Source organism: Solea solea, chromosome 20 (assembly GCF_958295425.1).
Source record: "Solea solea chromosome 20, fSolSol10.1, whole genome shotgun sequence".
NCBI lineage: Eukaryota > Metazoa > Chordata > Actinopteri > Pleuronectiformes > Soleidae > Solea > Solea solea.
In genome coordinates this window covers 506,055-525,000 of record NC_081153.1, presented here as the reverse complement: position 1 = coordinate 525,000, position 18,946 = coordinate 506,055, and the positions used below count along the sequence as shown (strand labels likewise).

Genomic DNA, 18,946 nt, shown 5'->3' with positions numbered 1-18,946 from the left:
GATTTAAACTTCAGAACATATTTAAACTTCACAGCAGATTTTAACTTCAGAACATATTTAAACTTCACAACAGATCTAAACTTCACAGCAGATTTAAACTTCAGAACATATTTTAACTTCAGAACATATTTAAACTTCACAACAGATTTAAACTTCACAGCAGATTTAAACTTCAGAACAGATTTGAACTTCACAGCAGTTTTAAACTTCAGAACATATTTAAACTTCACAACAGATTTAAACTTCACAGCAGATTTAAACTTCAGAACAGATTTGAACTTCACAGCAGTTTTAAACTTAAGAACAGATTTAAACTTCACAGCAGTTTTAAACTTAAGAACATATTTAAACTTCACAGCAGATTTAAACTTCAGAACATATTTTAACTTCAGAACATATTTAAACTTCACAGCAGATTTAAACTTCAGAATGGATTTAAACTTCACAGCAGTTTTAAACTTAAGAACATATTTAAACTTCACAGCAGATTTAAACTTCAGAACATATTTTAACTTCAGAACATATTTAAACTTCACAGCAGATTTAAACTTCAGAATGGATTTAAACTTCAGAACATATTTAAACTTCACAGCAGATTTAAACTTCAGAATGGATTTAAACTTCACAGCAGATTTAAACTTCACAACAGATTTAAACTTCACAACAGATTTGAACTTCACAACAGATTTAAACTTCAGAACAGATTTTAACTTCATAGCAGATTTAAACTTCACAGCAGATTTAAACTTCAGAACAGATTTACACTTCACAGCAGATTCATACTTCAGAACATATTTAAACTTCACAACAGATTTAAACTTCACAACAGATTTAAACTTCACAACAGATTTGAACTTCACAACAGATTTAAACTTCAGAACAGATTTAAACTTCAGAACAGATTTGAAATTCATAGCAGATTTAAACTACACAGCAGATTTAAACTTCACAACACATTTAAACTACACAGCAGATTTAAACTTCAAAACAGATTTGAACTTCACAGCAGATTTAAACTTAAGAACAGATTTAAACTTCACAGCAGATTTAAACTTTACAGCAGAATTAAACTTCAGAACATATTTTAACTTCAGAACATATTTAAACTTCACAGCAGATTTAAACTTCAGAACATATTTAAACTTCACAGCAGATTTAAACTTCAGAAAATATTTAAACTTCACAGCAGATTTTAACTTCAGAACATATTTAAACTTCACAACAGATTTACACTTCACAACAGATTTAAACTTCACAACAGATTTACACTTCACAACAGATTTAAACTTCAGAATAGATTTAAACTTCACAGCAGATTTAAACTTCACAACAGATTTAAACTTCACAACAGATTTACACTTCACAACAGATTTAAACTTCACAACAGATTTACACTTCACAACAGATTTAAACTTCAGAACACATTTAAACTTCACAGCAGATTTAAACTTCAGAATAGATTTAAACTTCACAGCAGATTTAAACTTCACAACAGATCTAAACTTCACAGCAGATTTAAACTTCACAACAGATTTAAACTTCACAACAGATCTTAACTTCCCAGCAGATTTAAAACTCAGAACATATTTTAACTTCACAACAGATTTAAACTTCACAGCAGATGTAAACTTCACAGCAGATTTAAACTTCAGAACATATTTAAACTTCAGAACACATTTAAACTTCACAGCAGATTTAAACTTCAGAACAGATTTTAACTTCAGAACATATTTAAACTTCAGAACACATTTAAACTTCACAGCAGATTTATACTTGATAGCAGATTTAAACTTAAGAACACATTTAAACTTCACAGCAGATTTAAACTTCACAACAGTTTTAATCTTCAGAACAAATTTAAACTTCACAGCAGATTTAAACTTCCCAGTAGATTTAAACTTCAGAACAGATTTAAACTTCAGAACAGATTCAAACTTCAGAATAGATTTAAACTTCAGAGTAGATTTAAGCTTCAGAACAGATTTAAACTTCACAGCAGATTTAAAGCTCAGAAAAGATTTAAACTTCCCAGCAGATTTAAACTTAAGAATAGATTTAAACTTCCCAGCAGATTTAAACTTAAGAATAGATTTAAACTTCAGAACATATTTGAACTTCACAACAGATTTAAACTTCACAACAGATCTAAACTTCACAGCAGATTTAAAACTCAGAACATATTTTAACTTCAGAACAGATTTAAACTTCACAGCAGATGTAAACTTCACAGCAGATTTTAACTTCAGAACATATTTAAACTTCAGAACACATTTAAACTTCACAGCAGATTTATACTTCAGAACACATTTAAACTTCACAGCAGATTTAAACTTCCCAGTAGATTTAAACTTCAGAACAGATTTAAACTTCAGAACAGATTTAAACTTCAGAATAGATTTAAACTTCAGAGTAGATTTAAGCTTCAGAACAGATTTAAACTTCACAGCAGATTTAAAGCTCAGAAAAGATTTAAACTTCCCAGCAGATTTAAACTTAAGAATAGATTTAAACTTCAGAACATATTTGAAATTCACAACAGATTTAAACTTCACAACAGATCTAAACTTCACAGCAGATTTAAAACTCAGAACATATTTTAACTTCAGAACAGATTTAAACTTCACAGCAGATGTAAACTTCACAGCAGATTTTAACTTCAGAACATATTTAAACTTCAGAACACATTTAAACTTCACAGCAGATTTATACTTCAGAACACATTTAAACTTCACAGCAGATTTAAACTTCCCAGTAGATTTAAACTTAAGAACAGATTTAAACTTCAGAATAGATTTAAACTTCAGAGTAGATTTAAGCTTCAGAACAGATTTAAACTTCACAGCAGATTTAAACCTCAGAATAGATTTAAACTTCCCAGCAGATTTAAACTTCACAGCAGAATTAAACTTCACAGCAGATTTAAACTTCAGAACAGATTTAAACTTCACAGCAGATGTAAACTTCACAGCAGATTTTAACTTCAGAACATATTTAAACTTCAGAACACATTTAAACTTCACAGCAGATTTATACTTCAGAACACATTTAAACTTCACAGCAGATTTAAACTTCACAGCAGATTTAAACTTCCCAGTAGATTTAAACTTAAGAACAGATTTAAACTTCAGAATAGATTTAAACTTCAGAGTAGATTTAAGCTTCAGAACAGATTTAAACTTCACAGCAGATTTAAACCTCAGAATAGATTTAAACTTCCCAGCAGATTTAAACTTCACAGCAGAATTAAACTTCACAGCAGATTTAAACTTCAGAATAGATTTAAACTTCAGAATAGATTTAAACTTCAGAACAGATTTAAGCTTCAGAACAGATTTAAACTTCACAGCAGATTTAAACTTCAGAATAGATTTAAACTTCACAGCAGATTTAAACTTCACAGCAGATTTAAACTTCACAGCAGATTTAAACTTCAGAATATATTTAAACTTCACAGCAGATTTAAACTTCACAGCAGATTTAAACTTCAGAATATATTTAAACTTCAGAACATATTTTAACTTCACAACAGATTTAAACTTCACAGCAGATTTAAAACTCAGAACATATTTAAACTTCAGAACACATTTAAACTTCACAGCAGATTTATACTTCAGATCACATTTAAACTTCATAGCAGATTTAAACTTCCCAGTAGATTTAAACTTCAGAACAGATTTAAACTTCACAGCAGATTTAAAATTCCCAGTAGATTTAAACTTCAGAACAGATTTAAACTTCAGAACAGATTTAAACTTCAGAATAGATTTAAACTTCAGAGTAGATTTAAGCTTCAGAACAGATTTAAACTTCACAGCAGATTTAAACCTCAGAATAGATTTAAACTTCCCAGCAGATTTAAACTTAAGAATAGATTTAAACTTCACAGCAGATTTAAACTTCACATCAGATTTAAACTTCAGAATAGATTTAAACTTCACAGCAGATTTAAACTTCAGAACAGATTTAAGCTTCAGAACAGATTTAAACTTCACAGCAGATTTAAACTTCAGAATAGATTTAAACTTCAAAGCAGATTTAAACTTCAGAATAGATTTAAACTTCAGAGTAGATTTAAGCTTCAGAACAGATTTAAACTTCACAGCAGATTTAAAGCTCAGAAAAGATTTAAACTTCCCAGCAGATTTAAACTTAAGAATAGATTTAAACTTCAGAACATATTTGAACTTCACAACAGATTTAAACTTCACAACAGATCTAAACTTCACAGCAGATTTAAAACTCAGAACATATTTTAACTTCAGAACAGATTTAAACTTCACAGCAGATGTAAACTTCACAGCAGATTTTAACTTCAGAACATATTTAAACTTCAGAACACATTTAAACTTCACAGCAGATTTAAACTTAAGAACAGATTTAAACTTCAGAACAGATTTAAACTTCACAGCAGATTTAAACTTCCCAGTAGATTTAAACTTAAGAACAGATTTAAACTTCAGAACGGATTTAAATTTCAGAATAGATTTAAACTTCAGAGTAGATTTAAGCTTCAGAACAGATTTAAACTTCACAGCAGATTTAAACTTCCCAGCAAATTTAAACTTCACAGCAGAATTAAACTTCACAGCAGATTTAAACTTCAGAATAGATTTAAACTTCAGAATAGATTTAAACTTCAGAACAGATTTAAGCTTCAGAACAGATTTAAACTTCACAGCAGATTTAAACTTCAGAATAGATTTAAACTTCACAGCAGATTTAAACTTCACAGCAGATTTAAACTTCAGAATATATTTAAACTTCACAGCAGATTTAAACTTCAGAATATATTTAAACTTCAGAATATATTTAAACTTCAGAACATATTTTAACTTCACAACAGATTTAAACTTCACAGCAGATTTAAAACTCAGAACATATTTAAACTTCAGAACACATTTAAACTTCACAGCAGATTTATACTTCAGATCACATTTAAACTTCATAGCAGATTTAAACTTCAGAACAGATTTAAACTTCAGAACAGATTTAAACTTCACAGCAGATTTAAAATTCCCAGTAGATTTAAACTTAAGAACAGATTTAAACTTCAGAACAGATTTAAACTTCAGAATAGATTTAAACTTCAGAGTAGATTTAAGCTTCAGAACAGATTTAAACTTCACAGCAGATTTAAACCTCAGAATAGATTTAAACTTCAGAACAGATTTAAGCCTCAGAACAGATTTAAACTTCACAGCAGATTTAAACTTCAGAATAGATTTAAACTTCACAGCAGATTTAAACTTCACAGCAGATTTAAACTTCAGAATAGATTTAAACTTCACAGCAGATTTAAACTTCAGAATAGATTTAAACTTCACAGCAGATTTAAACTTCAGAACAGATTTAAGCTTCAGAACAGATTTAATGTAATGTAATGTAATGTAATGTAATTTAAACTTCAAGATCGCTAGGATTTTCATTGTTTGGTCGTATGTTAAAGATTAACTAAACCAGGTTCAAACTAGTGTATAACTAGTAATAGTATTTTCTGATTGGCCGATGATGAAAAAAGATAGCTGTATGAATGAATGATGCAGAGCAGTCTGCCTTCATCCATTCATAGATTACTAATTCATGTGCCGTGATTTTGATCATGTGTTTTGTTACATTTTGACAGAAATGTGACGACATATCTTTGTCTTGTCTTTCTTCAGGACACACATGTTTATTTCCCATCATCCATCTGTGCACCACAGAAGGGTGTGTCCATGGATCAGCTGGTTTCCAGTGACAACCTTGATGGACTGGCTTTCACCAAATGTCTCTGTCTCTCTAATGAGGACGGTGGAAACGTGTTTGAACTTTTGACTGTTTTCACACACAGAGACACACACACACACACACACTCACACTCACACACACTCTCACACACACACACTCACACTAAATGATTGTTTTTGGGATTATGTCAGTGTGTGTATTGGGTGGCTGGGATTATTTACCTGACGCATTCACAGTCAGTGAAGTTAACGTTGACTGTGTCTCTTTCTTACATTTGTCTCCTCTTCACTTTGACACCAACGCATTTCTTTTATTTTCCTTCATTAGATGACGTCATGATAAAAGTGTTATTTTTTAATGACAGGTGAGACATTTCTCTCATGTCTCACATGTCTGTTGTTGTTGTGTTTATTTGTTAGTGTGTGTTTGTGATCTCTCATGTCTCTCATGTCTCACTTGTCTCTCATGTCTGTTGTTGTGTTTCTTTGTTAGTGTGTTGTGATCTCACATGTCTCTCATGTCTGTTGTTGTGTTTCTTTGTCAGTGTGTTGTGATCTCACATGTCTCTCATGTCTGTTGTTGTGTTTCTTTGTCAGTGTGTTGTGATCTCACATGTCTGTTGTTGTGTTTCTTTGTCAGTGTGTTGTGATCTCACATGTCTCTCATGTCTCTCATGTCTGTTGTTGTGTTTCTTTGTCAGTGTGTTGTGATCTCACATGTCTCTCATGTCTGTTGTTGTGTTTCTTTGTCAGTGTGTTGTGATCTCACATGTCTCTCATGTCTCTCATGTCTGTTGTTGTGTTTCTTTGTCAGTGTGTTGTGACCTCACATGTCTCTCATGTCTGTTGTTGTGTTTCTTTGTTAGTGTGTTGTGATCTCACATGTCATCGTGCACTGATCTCCAGTCAGAAAAGTATTTATTTTGTTGAAGATCGTTGTGTTTTTTTTTCTGACGCGTCAACACTCTCTTTTGTCGCCATGGAAACTGGTTTTAAGATGGCAGCTCACAGTGAGGGTTGAGTACCACGCTCTCAGTCACTGGTCAGTAACACAATCGCTGTGAGAAGAGATTTATTTCTCAGAATTATTTTTACTGATTTTTCGTGTGTAGCTTAGTTTTGTTATTGTTTACAAGAAATAAATAAAAAGTGAATCACATGAAAAAGATGTGATAACAAAAAGACAAAGATATGTTTTTACTGGCAAAAGTCTGAGCATCTTCAAGCAGCCAATCACAGAGAGGAAGTGTCTGTTACACACGCTCACACACACTCACACAGGGGCCTGGTGGGCAGAGTTTCGTGTTTTGTGAATGAAGTCGGGTGTAGTGTGACGTATGTGCACAGCTGACGTTGACAATGGTGTTCAGGAATGTCACTATGACTTGATTTCAGTAAAGTTATTATTCACGTCGGCAGTAATGACACCCGATTACGCCAATCGGAGGTCACTAAAGTTAATGTTGAGTCTGTGTGTAGGTACGCACAATCTATGTCGGACAACGTAATCTTCTCTGGTCCTTTAACCAATGTGACCAGTGATGACATGTATAGCCGCATGTCGTCATTCAATCGCTGGCTGTCGAGGTGGTGTCCAGAAAACAACATTGGGTTTTTAGATAACTGGCAAACCTTCTGGGGGAAACCTGGTCTCATGAGGAGAGACGGCGTCCATCCCACTTTGGATGGAGCAGCTCTCTTATCTAGCAGCTTAGGACATTTTATTAGAAACCCATGACAATCCAGAGCTGAGACCAGGACACAGAGTTGCAGTCTTTCATGCTTCTCTGTGCTTCTTTTCGAGCAGTCACCAATTAAAAACCCCATTGAGGGGGGTCACGTGATGGCGGTGAGCTGAGCAGGCGCTTTTGGCTGAGCTCCGCGCCACTCAGTGCTAATTTTCCTATTATTCTGACAACATTCTGGCGTTACATGACATTTTTGTTGTGAACATAACAGGCTTTGTCCTTAGAAACATTTTGGCCTCAGTCCTTCGACAAAATGGGAAGAACCAGAGGAAATAAAGACAAAAAAGACGCCTCTCCTGAGCCCGGCGACGACATACAAGATGGCGGCCAGACTGAATTGGATACCGCAGACAGCCTCGACCCTGCCCTTGCTAAGGCTCTGAGCGTAATGACTTCCAACATTATTAAAGTTATCGATGACAAACTTAGCCCTCTGGCCGAGACTATCCACAAGCATGCTACGGAGCTCCTGGCCGCTAGCAAGCAGCTAGACGAAGCTGAGACTAGGCTACTGGTAGTTGAAAACTCCGCCAAAGTGCAGGAGCCGAGGTTGGTGGAGCTGGAGAAGAAGGTCCGCGCCCTAACGGAGAGTTTGGACATGGCTGAGAACTACAACAGGCGCCTAAACATTCGTGTCGTCGGCCTGGCGGAGGATACGGAGACAGGGCAGCCGTTGGAGTTTTTCGAGTCATGGCTACCCCGCGTCCTTACGTTAACCACAAAGGCTGTCCGCATAAAGCTGGAGAGAGCCCACCGCACCCTCGCGCCAAAACCGGACCCGAACAGGAGCCCCAGGTCGCTGCTGCTACGATTTCACGCGTTCAGAGACAAGCAGAGGGTGATGGAAGCGGCACGCCGGGCGAGCCAGGATGGTGGCATAATCTACAACAGATCCAGGATCTCCTTTTACAGCGATTTCTCCTCGACGGTGGTGAAGAAACGCAAGGCATATGATGCGATGAAACAGCGGCTGCGAGAGCGAGGAATGCCGTATGCTATGCTGTTTCCGGCCACTCTACAGGTAATGCACGGAGGCTCCAAGAAGAGGTTTACCACTCCGGAGGAGGTTCGCGTTTTCATTGACTCTCTGCCTGAGTGAGGACTTTGAGGACAGCCGTAGTTTTCCCGTTCAGGCTGGTAGGTCATGCTCCGTTTTCTAGGCGTCGCCTACTCCTGTTAACGCTGATCATTTTGTGCATATTAAACATTTATTAGCCGTGTGGCGTGGCTGCTCTTAACGTGAATATTACGTTTCTACCCTATTTCGTTCACTCCCACAGGAGGTCTTTTTTCGTTTTTTTTGGCACACTACTCTTCATATGCTGTCAGTTCTTTCTTGATGAGTCTGAAAGGTGCCTATATGGTGATCAGTCCCCGTTTATTTGGGGAAAGACCCTCAGTTTGTTTTTCTTTGTTGTGCATTTGTTTTACTTGTTCAGTGTAGTTCATGTGACATGACATGTGTATAAGATGTGTGTGGGGTAACAGTATGGAATTTTCTATTCCTGCTAAATGTAACTGTCCTATGTGTTTGATAATGTGGGTCATAGGATGTATGGGATGACTGTTGGTGTAACCGGCTCTGACTTCTTTATTCTGCCGTTGTGGCAAATAGTGTCTTATGGCCATGTCTGGTTTAAATAATATTAAAATATGTTCTTGGAACATCCGCGGCCTCCAAAAACCTGCCAAGAGGACGGCAGTATTGTCATTTTTGAAAAAGGAAAATGTCTCTATTGCGTTTCTCCAGGAGACTCATCTGGAGGATAAGGATAATGTTAAATTACAAAGGGACTGGGTGGGGCACGTCTTTGCTACTTCATATTCTTCTTTCAGTAGGGGCGTGGCCATTCTGATTAGTAAAAAGTTGGCATTTAGGTCTCTTGCTTGTGTTAAAGATAGCCAGGGCCGGTATATAATTGTTAAAGGAATACTCGCAGGAAAAGAGGTAACTTTTATGAATCTTTATTGTCCCCCAGCCTATTCCCCAGATTTTCTATCCAAGGCTTTTGCAGCTTTTATGGAGCGGGCTTCTGGGGACTCTTTTGTGGGAGGAGATTTCAATTGTCACCTTAATCCCTCTCTTGATAAACGTCCATCTGTCATTTCTCCCCCCTCTAAGCAGGCGAGGGTGCTTGCTAATATTTGTCATGATATTGAATATTCTGATGTGTGGAGGCAGCTTCACCCTTCTGATTTGGAGTTCACCTTTTTTTCCGCCCCACATAAAACCTATACCAGGATTGATTATATTTTTATCCCCTCCTCAAAGGTGTCTCTTGTTTTGTCGTGTTCTATAGGCAACATTGTGTTATCAGACCACGCTCCCCTTTATTTGGTATATTCTCTTGCTGAGGACAGGGCATTGTCACGGCGCTGGAGATTTCAACCATATCTTCTCAAAGACAACAAGTTTATCTCCTACTTTATTTCAGAATTTAAGATTTTTTATTCTATCAACTTGCCATCCACGAATAGTCCCTCTGTCCTCTGGTATGTATGTATGTAAAGTATACTCTCGTGGACTGATTATGTCTTTTGTTGCATCCAAAAGACGTGGGAAAAATGAACAGCGTAAACTTCTTGAATCTCGACTAGCTGAATTGGAGAAAAATCATATATCCAACCCAAGTCCTGATTTGCTTAAGGAACTGTCACACGCTCGTGCTGCATTGAATACTTTTCTGATTCAGGACTCTGAACAGTCCCTCCGATTTGCCAGGCAGAAACTATATGAGTTTGGGGACAAGCCTGGGAGATATCTTGCTAGTCTTGTCAAGAAAAGAGCAGATTCTCAAAATATAGTCTCTATTACTGACTCTAGTGCTGTTAGATCGTTCGATAATAGAACCATTAATGGACACTTTGCATCATTTTATTGATACAGTATATAGTACTGAACAGCCTGATGATGCCTTGGCCCTTATGCGTCAATTTTTTGCAGACTTGAGACTCCCCAAAGCTACAGATGATCAAAAATTACAACTAAATGCCCCAATTACTAGAGGGGAAGCGCTATTTGCTTTGAAATCTATGCCGTCCGGTAAGGCTCCAGGGCCTGATGGATTTGGATGTGAGTTTTATAAGGAGTTTAGTGGCATTCTTTTAGACCCTCTGTTGTCAATCCCTTAGGGAAGCCAACATGTCTCTTATTCTCAAAAAAGGAAAATGCCCGGATAGCTGCGCCTCATACAGGCCGGTAGCTCTACTCAACTCTGACCAAAAACTGCTCTCAAAAATGTTGGCCTTACGCCTAGAGAAGGTTTTGCCCCATATTGTCAAGGAGGACCAAACTGGTTTTGTCAAGGGCCGGAATTCCTGTGATAATGTGAGGAGGCTCCTTAATATCATCCAATTAACCCAGAGCCGCTAGGACCCGGCCCTCGTGCTGTCTCTCGATGCCGAGAAGGCATTCGACCGGGTCGAGTGGACGTATTTGTTCTATGCGCTGGAGGAATTTGGCCTAGGTGATAATTTTGTGAATTGGATCAGGGTTCTGTATAATGCTCCGATGGTGGCGGTTCTGACTAATGGCCTGAGATCCAACAACTTCCCCCTCCACCGTGGAAATAGGCAGGGCGATCCCCTTAGCCCCCTGCTTTTTATATTGCTATTGAGCCGCTGGCCCAGGCAGTAAGGCAGAACGTTTCAATTTCTGGTATCCTCGTTGGTGATAGGGAACACAAAATTACTTTATACGCGGATGACATTTTGATACATTTATCGCAACCTCAAACTTCGGTTCCCTGCCTGATTAAGGTCATTTCGTCATTCAGCGTCTTTTCAGGATATAAAATAAATTTTGCAAATTCTGAGGCTATGCCCCTGGGGTCGTTAACGTGTTTTCCAGATATGGCTGAGCCCTTCCAGTTCCGCTGGTCTCCTGCCGGTTTCACTTACTTAGGAGTGCATGTTACACCCACTTTTGGTCAGATGTTTAAGTCCAACTTCCCCCCCCTTTTGGATGCTATAAGGGCAGATTTAGACCGCTGGGCCCCTCTCCCTCTTTCTGGCTAGGTAGGGTTGCTCTTATAAAAATGAATGTCCTTCCTAGGTTGCTATACCCACTGCAGATGATGCTTGAGGGCTGGCTAAGCTCTTTCATTTGGAACAAAAGGAAGCCCCGTCTCAAGATGACGAAACTTCAAATGGCAGGTTGTGACGGAGGGTTAGATGTTCCAAATCTCAGATTTTACCAACTGGCATCACACCTGCGGGTTATTGCAAGCTGGCACAACTGTGATCCAGCCTCACTTTGGCATGATATTGAATCCTCTCAGTCGGAGTGTCCTTTGTTGAATTTATTGTTTATGAATAATCCTGATTCTGTTAAAAAACATTGCTCTAACCCTGTTACTCTCACTACAATCAGAGCCTGGAGATCCATTCGCTCTTTAGAAGGCCGGGCTCAGTCAACATCTCCTCTCACTCCCATTCTTGATAACCCGGACTTCCTGCCAGGCTGTAGGGATCAGGGCTTTATGGTGTGGAGCACCCGAGGGCTGAAGAAACTAGGTGATCTATTCAATGGCCAGATGTTGCTATCTTGTCAGCAGTTGCAACAGCAGTTTGGTTTATTTAATCGTGGTGACTTCTACAGATATTTACAAATTAGAAGCTTCATAGTTAAAGACACCGCCTTAATGACTAATAACACCACTTCATGGGTGGAGAAGGCCCTGTCTCTACGGATTAATAAGAAATGCATTACTGTTTTTTACAAAGCTCTGAATTCTGTTTCTCCTCTTACCTCACAAACCACCAAGCAAGCTTGGGAGAGAGACCTAGGGGTTGCTATATATGATGATGACTGGCAGGAGGTTTGGTCTCAGGCCATGAACATTTCTGTATGTAACCGTGCCAAATCCATACAGTTCAGAATTGTACATCGCACACATATAGCACCTGTTGTCAAGAACAAAATGGATGCTAATGTTTCCCCGCTTTGCTGGAAATGCAATTCCGAGACTGGTAGTTATATTCACTGTCTTTGGTCATGTGTTGAACTTCAAAAGTACTGGTCTAGTATCGTGAATGATCTGACTGCTATCTTTGGTGTCCCAATACAGATGGATCCTATCTGTTTGATACTTGGTCTTCCGGATTGTCAAATCACTGATAGTAAACACAGGAGACTTTTTAATATACTGACTTTTGCTGCTAGAAAGAACATCCTACTTTTCTGGATCAAGAATGTTGCTCCGTCAAAAAAATCATGGCACAATATTGTTATGGACTGCGTTCCTAGTGAATATATCACTTGTATGATTCACTCTAAAATAGATGCTTTCTATAGGGTATGGGACCCTTACTTGCAGCATATTGGGCCCACGCTGTCATCCTCCTTGCTTCGTGGTTTTCCCAGGTCAGCCTAGCCGGTCTTGGTGACTTTGTTTTAAGTGTTCACTGTCTAACAAGCACCTTGTAGTCTTGCTGTGTGTATGTTTGGTATTGATGTTTTCATTGATTTAGGTGACTAATTTACTTGTTACTTTTTTTTTTGGTTGCTGTACCCACATGCCATTTCTCTGTTGTCTTTTTTTTTCTCTGTTGTGTCTGAGCAGTTTTGTGTTAAGAGGAATAAAATGTAATAAAAATATAAAAAAAAAAAAAACATTGAGACTGTGTCTGCCCCTCGACCTACTAAAGTAAATAAATCAATAACAAACAGAAGAGGAGTTAGACATTCTAACTTAATAAAGATTAATACCAACAATAAAATAGAGTCAAATAATACCACTTTTAAATGTGGACTATTAAATATTAGGTCACTCTCCTCAAAATCTGTTTTAATAAGTGATCTAATTTCTGACAATTGTATTGATTTATTCTGTGTAACTGAAACTTGGTTACATGAAGAAGATTACGTTAGTCTAAATGAGTCAACTCCACCCACTCATGCTAATACCCATGTTCCTAGAAGCTCAGGCCGAGGAGGAGGTGTAGCAGCCATTTTTAATACTAGATTATTAATCAATCCCAAACCCAAACTAGGATATTCATGGTTTGAAAGCCTTATTCTTAATCTATCTCATCCTAGTTGGAAATCACAGAAACCAATTATGATAGTCACAGTTTATCGTCCACCTGCACCTTATTCAGAGTTCCTATCAGAGTTCTCTGAGTTCTTATCTGAGTTAGTGCTTAAGACAGATCAAATCATAATTGTAGGGGATTTCAACATCCATGTAGATGTTGACCGTGATAGTCTTATTCAACACGTTAATAAACCAACTCATCGCCTTAATCACACCCTCGACCTTGTTTTAACTTATGGTATTGATATTGATAACTTAGTTAGATAGATAGATAGATAGATAGATAGATAGATCATTTATTCATCTCACAGAGAAATTCACAGTTCAGCAGCTCCAGAATATGTTACACGATAGAAACATAAGAGGCATGCAAGTCTATGTACAGTCTAAATATAAACTGAAACATATGTATAAAAAGGAAAAAAGAAAAAATATATAAAAAATATAAAGACGTTAAAAAGAATGAGATGAACATGTGTGCTTGCGTGTATGTGTTATGTATGATGCAGGTTGAAGAGTCTGATGGCATGGGGGAGGAATGATCTCCTCAGTCTTTCTGTGGAGCAGGACATTGACAGCAGTCTGTCACTGAAGCTGCTCCTCTGTCTGTGTATGGTGCTGTGTAGTGGATGGTGTGGATTGTCTATGATGGACAGGAGCCTGTTGAGTGTGCGTCGCTCAGCTATGGATGTCAGACTGTCCAGTTCTGTGCCTACAACAGAGCCTGCCTTCCTTATTAGTTTGTCCAGGCGTGAAGCGTCCTTCTTCTTTAGGCTGCCCCCCCAGCACACCACTGTGTACAGGAGGGCACTCGCTACCACAGACTGGTAGAAGGTCTGTAGCAGCTTCCTGCAGACGTTGAAGGATGCCAGCCTTCTAAGGAAGTACAGACGACGCTGTCCTTTCCTGCACAGAGCATCTGTGTTGGTGGTCCAGTCCAGCCTGTCATCCAGCTGTACTCCCAGGTATTTGTAGGTGTGCACCACCTCCACACAGTCCCCCTTGATGAGAACTGGTTCTGGGTGCACCCTGGATCTCCGGAAATCCACAACCATCTCCCTGGTCTTGGTGGTGTTTAGGAGCAGATGATTGTTGTCACACCATTTGACAAAGTCCTGGATGAGCTCCCTGTACTCATCCTCCTTTCCGCTCCTGATACAGCCAACAATGGCACAGTCCCCTGCGGCGCCCCCATGATGCTGACCACCGTGTCAGACCTGCATTCCCCCAGTCTCACATACTGGGGTCGGCCGGTCAGGTAGTCACTTATCCAGACAACTAGGTGTGAACCCACTCCCATCCCAGACAGCTTGTCCCTCAGGAGCAGAGGCTGGATGGTGTTGAAGGCGCTGGAGAAATCCAAGAATGTAATTCTCACAGCACCGCTGCCGTTCCTCAAAACCCTCTCCTTACTGATCATTATTTACTCACATTTAATTGTACAATAATGAACTACAATAACATAAATAAGAAATACTGTCTGATAATAATACGAATACATTCAAAGAGACAGTGCAACCTTTATTTAACTCTGTGCCATATGTCAGTACATCTGAAGGTACCTTTTGTGATTTTACTCCCGCCCTCATAGATAACCTTGTTGATAGTACAGCAGCCTCACTGTGTACTACATTAGATTGTGTTGCCCCTCTGAAAAAGAAGGTGGTGAATCAGATGAGACGAGCACCATGGTTTAACTCCAATACTCGTGCTCTTAAACAGACGTTACGTAGATTAGAAAGAAAATGGCGTTCCAATAACCTAGAGGAATTTTTTGTGAATAAAATAACATCAATTAGAGAAAACATGGATCATCTCCTCCCTCATATTGGGACTGACTCATCTTTTAGCACAAGAGCTTTAGAAGCACCAGGTGCACAGTTAGACAGTTTCTCCCCTATAGATCTCCCTGAGTTAACATCATTAGTTTCATCATCTAAGCCATCAACCTGTCAGTTAGATCCTATCCCCACCAAACTGTTTAAAGATGTGTTTCCTTTAATTAACAGCTCTATATTAACTCAAATTAATCTATCCTCATTAACTGGATATGTGCCCCAAACGTTTAAAATAGCAGTTATTAAACCCCTTCTCAAAAAAGCGACCCTTGACCCAGATATTTTAGCTAATTACCGACCTATATCTAATCTTCCCTTTGTTTCTAAAATCTTAGAAAAGGCAGTTGCTAATCAATGATGTGAATATTTGCGCATTAATGGCCTGTTTGAAGATTTTCAGTCAGGTTTTAGATTAAACCATAGCACAGAAACAGCACTAGTTAAAGTTAGTAACTCAGATAATGGTCAATTCAATTCAATTCAATTTTATTTGTATAGCGCCAAATTGTAACATACATTATCACAAGGCACTGTACAAGGTACATGGTCATTGTAAATGTCAGTCAGTCATCATCTACCGCTTAATCCTCCACCAGAAGGTCTCAGCTACATCGGGCGATAGGCGGGGTACACCCTGGACAGTTCGCCAGTCCATCTTAGGGCCACACACACACACACAGATAGAGACAAACAACCACTCACTCTCCCACTCACTCCTATGGTCAATTTAGAGTGACCATAGTGACCCCATTGTAAATGTATTTACATATAATATGTACATGTATGTGTATAGCTATATCTATCTATCTATCTATCTATCTATCTATATATACATATATATGTGTATATATATATATGTATATGTATATATATATATATATATATATATATATATATATATATATATATATAAATGAATTCCTTGTCTTTGTGTTTTTTATGAAAAAGGTGTGTGTGACTGACATGCGTGAACACGCCCACAGCTTTTAGTCAGGAATGTGTTTCAAAGACTTTTTTAGACCCTTTTTATTATATTATATTATATTATATTATATTATATTATATTTAGGGCTGTCAAACGATAAATTTTTTTTAATCACGATTAATCGCATTTTTTCCATAGCTAACTCACGATTAATCTCTATATTAAAAATATAGTTAGAATCAAATAAACACAAAGAAAAAATGTCTTTTATCTTTGATTTCTTCTTTCAAATAAAAAAGTGCATTGTAGACCCACTTGACATGTCTATTTCAAAAACACAGCACATAAAATGCCACAACAATGTGGTCTTAAAACTGAAGAGGTAGTAGACAACAAACGACAAACAGAACAGGGCCTAATGACAGTTGAATGAAAAACTGCAGTCATTAGACACATCAGATTCAGAACTCTGAACTCTTAGTGCTAACTTTTCTCCTATTTATGAAGCCAATTGCTAAGGCAGACCAGTCTGGTAACAGTGCTGCTACCGCTGTAGTTAACTTAGCTTCATCCAGTGTTCGACGACGACTCACACACTCAACCATAGAACTCTGACGAATCTGCTGCTTGCTATTAGCCTGGACTGCACTGCCGGTATGTTTGCCAGTAGGTGGTAGCTCAGACTGCTAGTACTTCGGTGATAGTGAAATTCTGTCGGACACAAGGCGCATATTACTTTTGTTTTGTCGACTGAGCCATCTTGAAGTTTTTTAAAGTGAAACGAACCATTCAGAAGCTCGGGGGTATTTTTTTCCATAGAAGAAGTATTGCTCTCATTCTTCTTCTTCGTCTCTGTGGTTGGCAAACAACTTGAAGGTGCCTTACCGCCACCTGGCCTGGAGGTCCCACACTACAGTCTAGTAGAGGACAAACTGGGCCACGATTAAACGTGATCAAAACATTTTTACGCGTTAATTGTTTTAATTAATCGCATCGCGATTTACGCGTTAACTATGACAGCCCTAGTTATATTATATTATCAGTCATCATCTACCGCTTTATCCTCCACCAGAGGGTCGCGGGGGGTGCTGTGCCAATCTCAGCTACATCGGGCGATAGGCGGGGTACACCCTGGACAGTTCGCCAGTCCATCGCAGGGCCACACACAGATAGAGACAAACAACCATTCACTCTCACACCTATGGTCAATTTAGAGTGTCCAATTTACCTATCTTTGGGGATGTTTACCTATCCCCAAACATTGCATGTTTTTGGACTGTGGGAGGAAGCCGGAGAACCCGGAGAGAACCCACGCACACACGGGGAGAACATGCAAACTCCATGCAGAAAGGCCCTTGTTCCAACCGGGGCTCGAACCCGGGTCTTCTCGCTGGCGAGAGTGCTAACCACTACTCCACCGTGTGACCCTATATTATATTATATTATATTATATTATATTATATTATATTATATTATATTATATTACATTATATTACATTACATTAAATTATAATGTGGTATGTTATATTATGCTATGCTAACAGACTTTCATCAACTCACAACTGTTCATTTGTCCACTGAAGGGACAGGTTTCTTGTCTTCATCTCTTCAGGTGTGAGCTCAGTTATATGTTTCCAGTAAGGTCTTATGTTTACCATGGTTACCATGCAGACATACCATAACCACATCCAGCTGAGGGACTCAATCTCATCTCCATTTATCTCCGTTTACATGAGTGAACCTAGTCAGTGAGACCTGGTCAGTAGGTGCAGGACTGTGGTCTCCTTCAGACCTGGGGCCTCATTTATAAAACTTTGTGAAGGTCAAAAACATCATGATTTATATATGTCCTACATGTCCTCCACATCCTACACATCCTCCACATTCTACACATCCTGCATGTCCTCTACACCCTACATGTCCTCCACATCCTATATGTCCTCCACATCCTACTTGTCCTACACATCCTACATGTCCTCCACATTCTACATGTTCTACACATCCTACACATTCTACATGTACTACACATTACATGTCATGTCATTTTCTACATGTACATCTACACATTCTACATGTACTACACATCCTACATGTCCTCCACATCCTACATGTACTACACATCCTACATGTACTACACATTCTACATGTCCTACACATTCTACATGTCCTACACATCCTATGCCTGTTTCCATTTATAAAGTCGACAGGTGCTGATAAAAGTTCGGACAATATTTATTCAAACTCAGTCCACGGTGGGACCAGAGATGAAAAGAGCCAAGAAAAGAAATTTCATGTGAAGTGTTAACAGTTATAGTGATAATTACTGTGATAACACTAACCCAACATGGAGGAACAAATGTGTTCCTGATGCAGATATGAGCAGCAGAATAACTAGCAAAACAAAAGAAAACACAAAGTAAACTCTCACATTCATTCCATCAGAAAACTTGGGAAAACATCTGAATCTAAACATTAATGAATTTTATAAAAGACTCTAGTTCACTGATGTCAGTCTTTACATCAAAGGCTCCTCTGGTCTCTGCTGCCCCCTGCTGGTGTGTCTATGACGTTACACAAGCTAATGTTTCATACAAAGACTCACACGTCTCATTTGTTTGTGTTTGGTTTGGAAACATACTGAACTGAACTGTCCCGATCAGGTTGACCACAA

At 38.3% G+C, this 18,946-nt stretch overlaps 1 protein-coding gene across 1 annotated transcript in view; it reads left to right on the top strand.

Annotated features, from left to right (window-relative positions):
• LOC131447429 (carcinoembryonic antigen-related cell adhesion molecule 6-like) overlaps positions 1-6,914 on the top strand; it is an 18,737-nt gene extending 11,823 nt beyond the window's left edge. The window contains exon 10 of the mRNA XM_058619213.1: positions 5,661-6,914. The gene's annotated coding sequence lies outside the window, so the exon portion shown is untranslated. The remainder of the gene's footprint in view (positions 1-5,660) is intronic.
• The last annotated feature ends 12,032 nt before the right edge of the window (positions 6,915-18,946 follow it).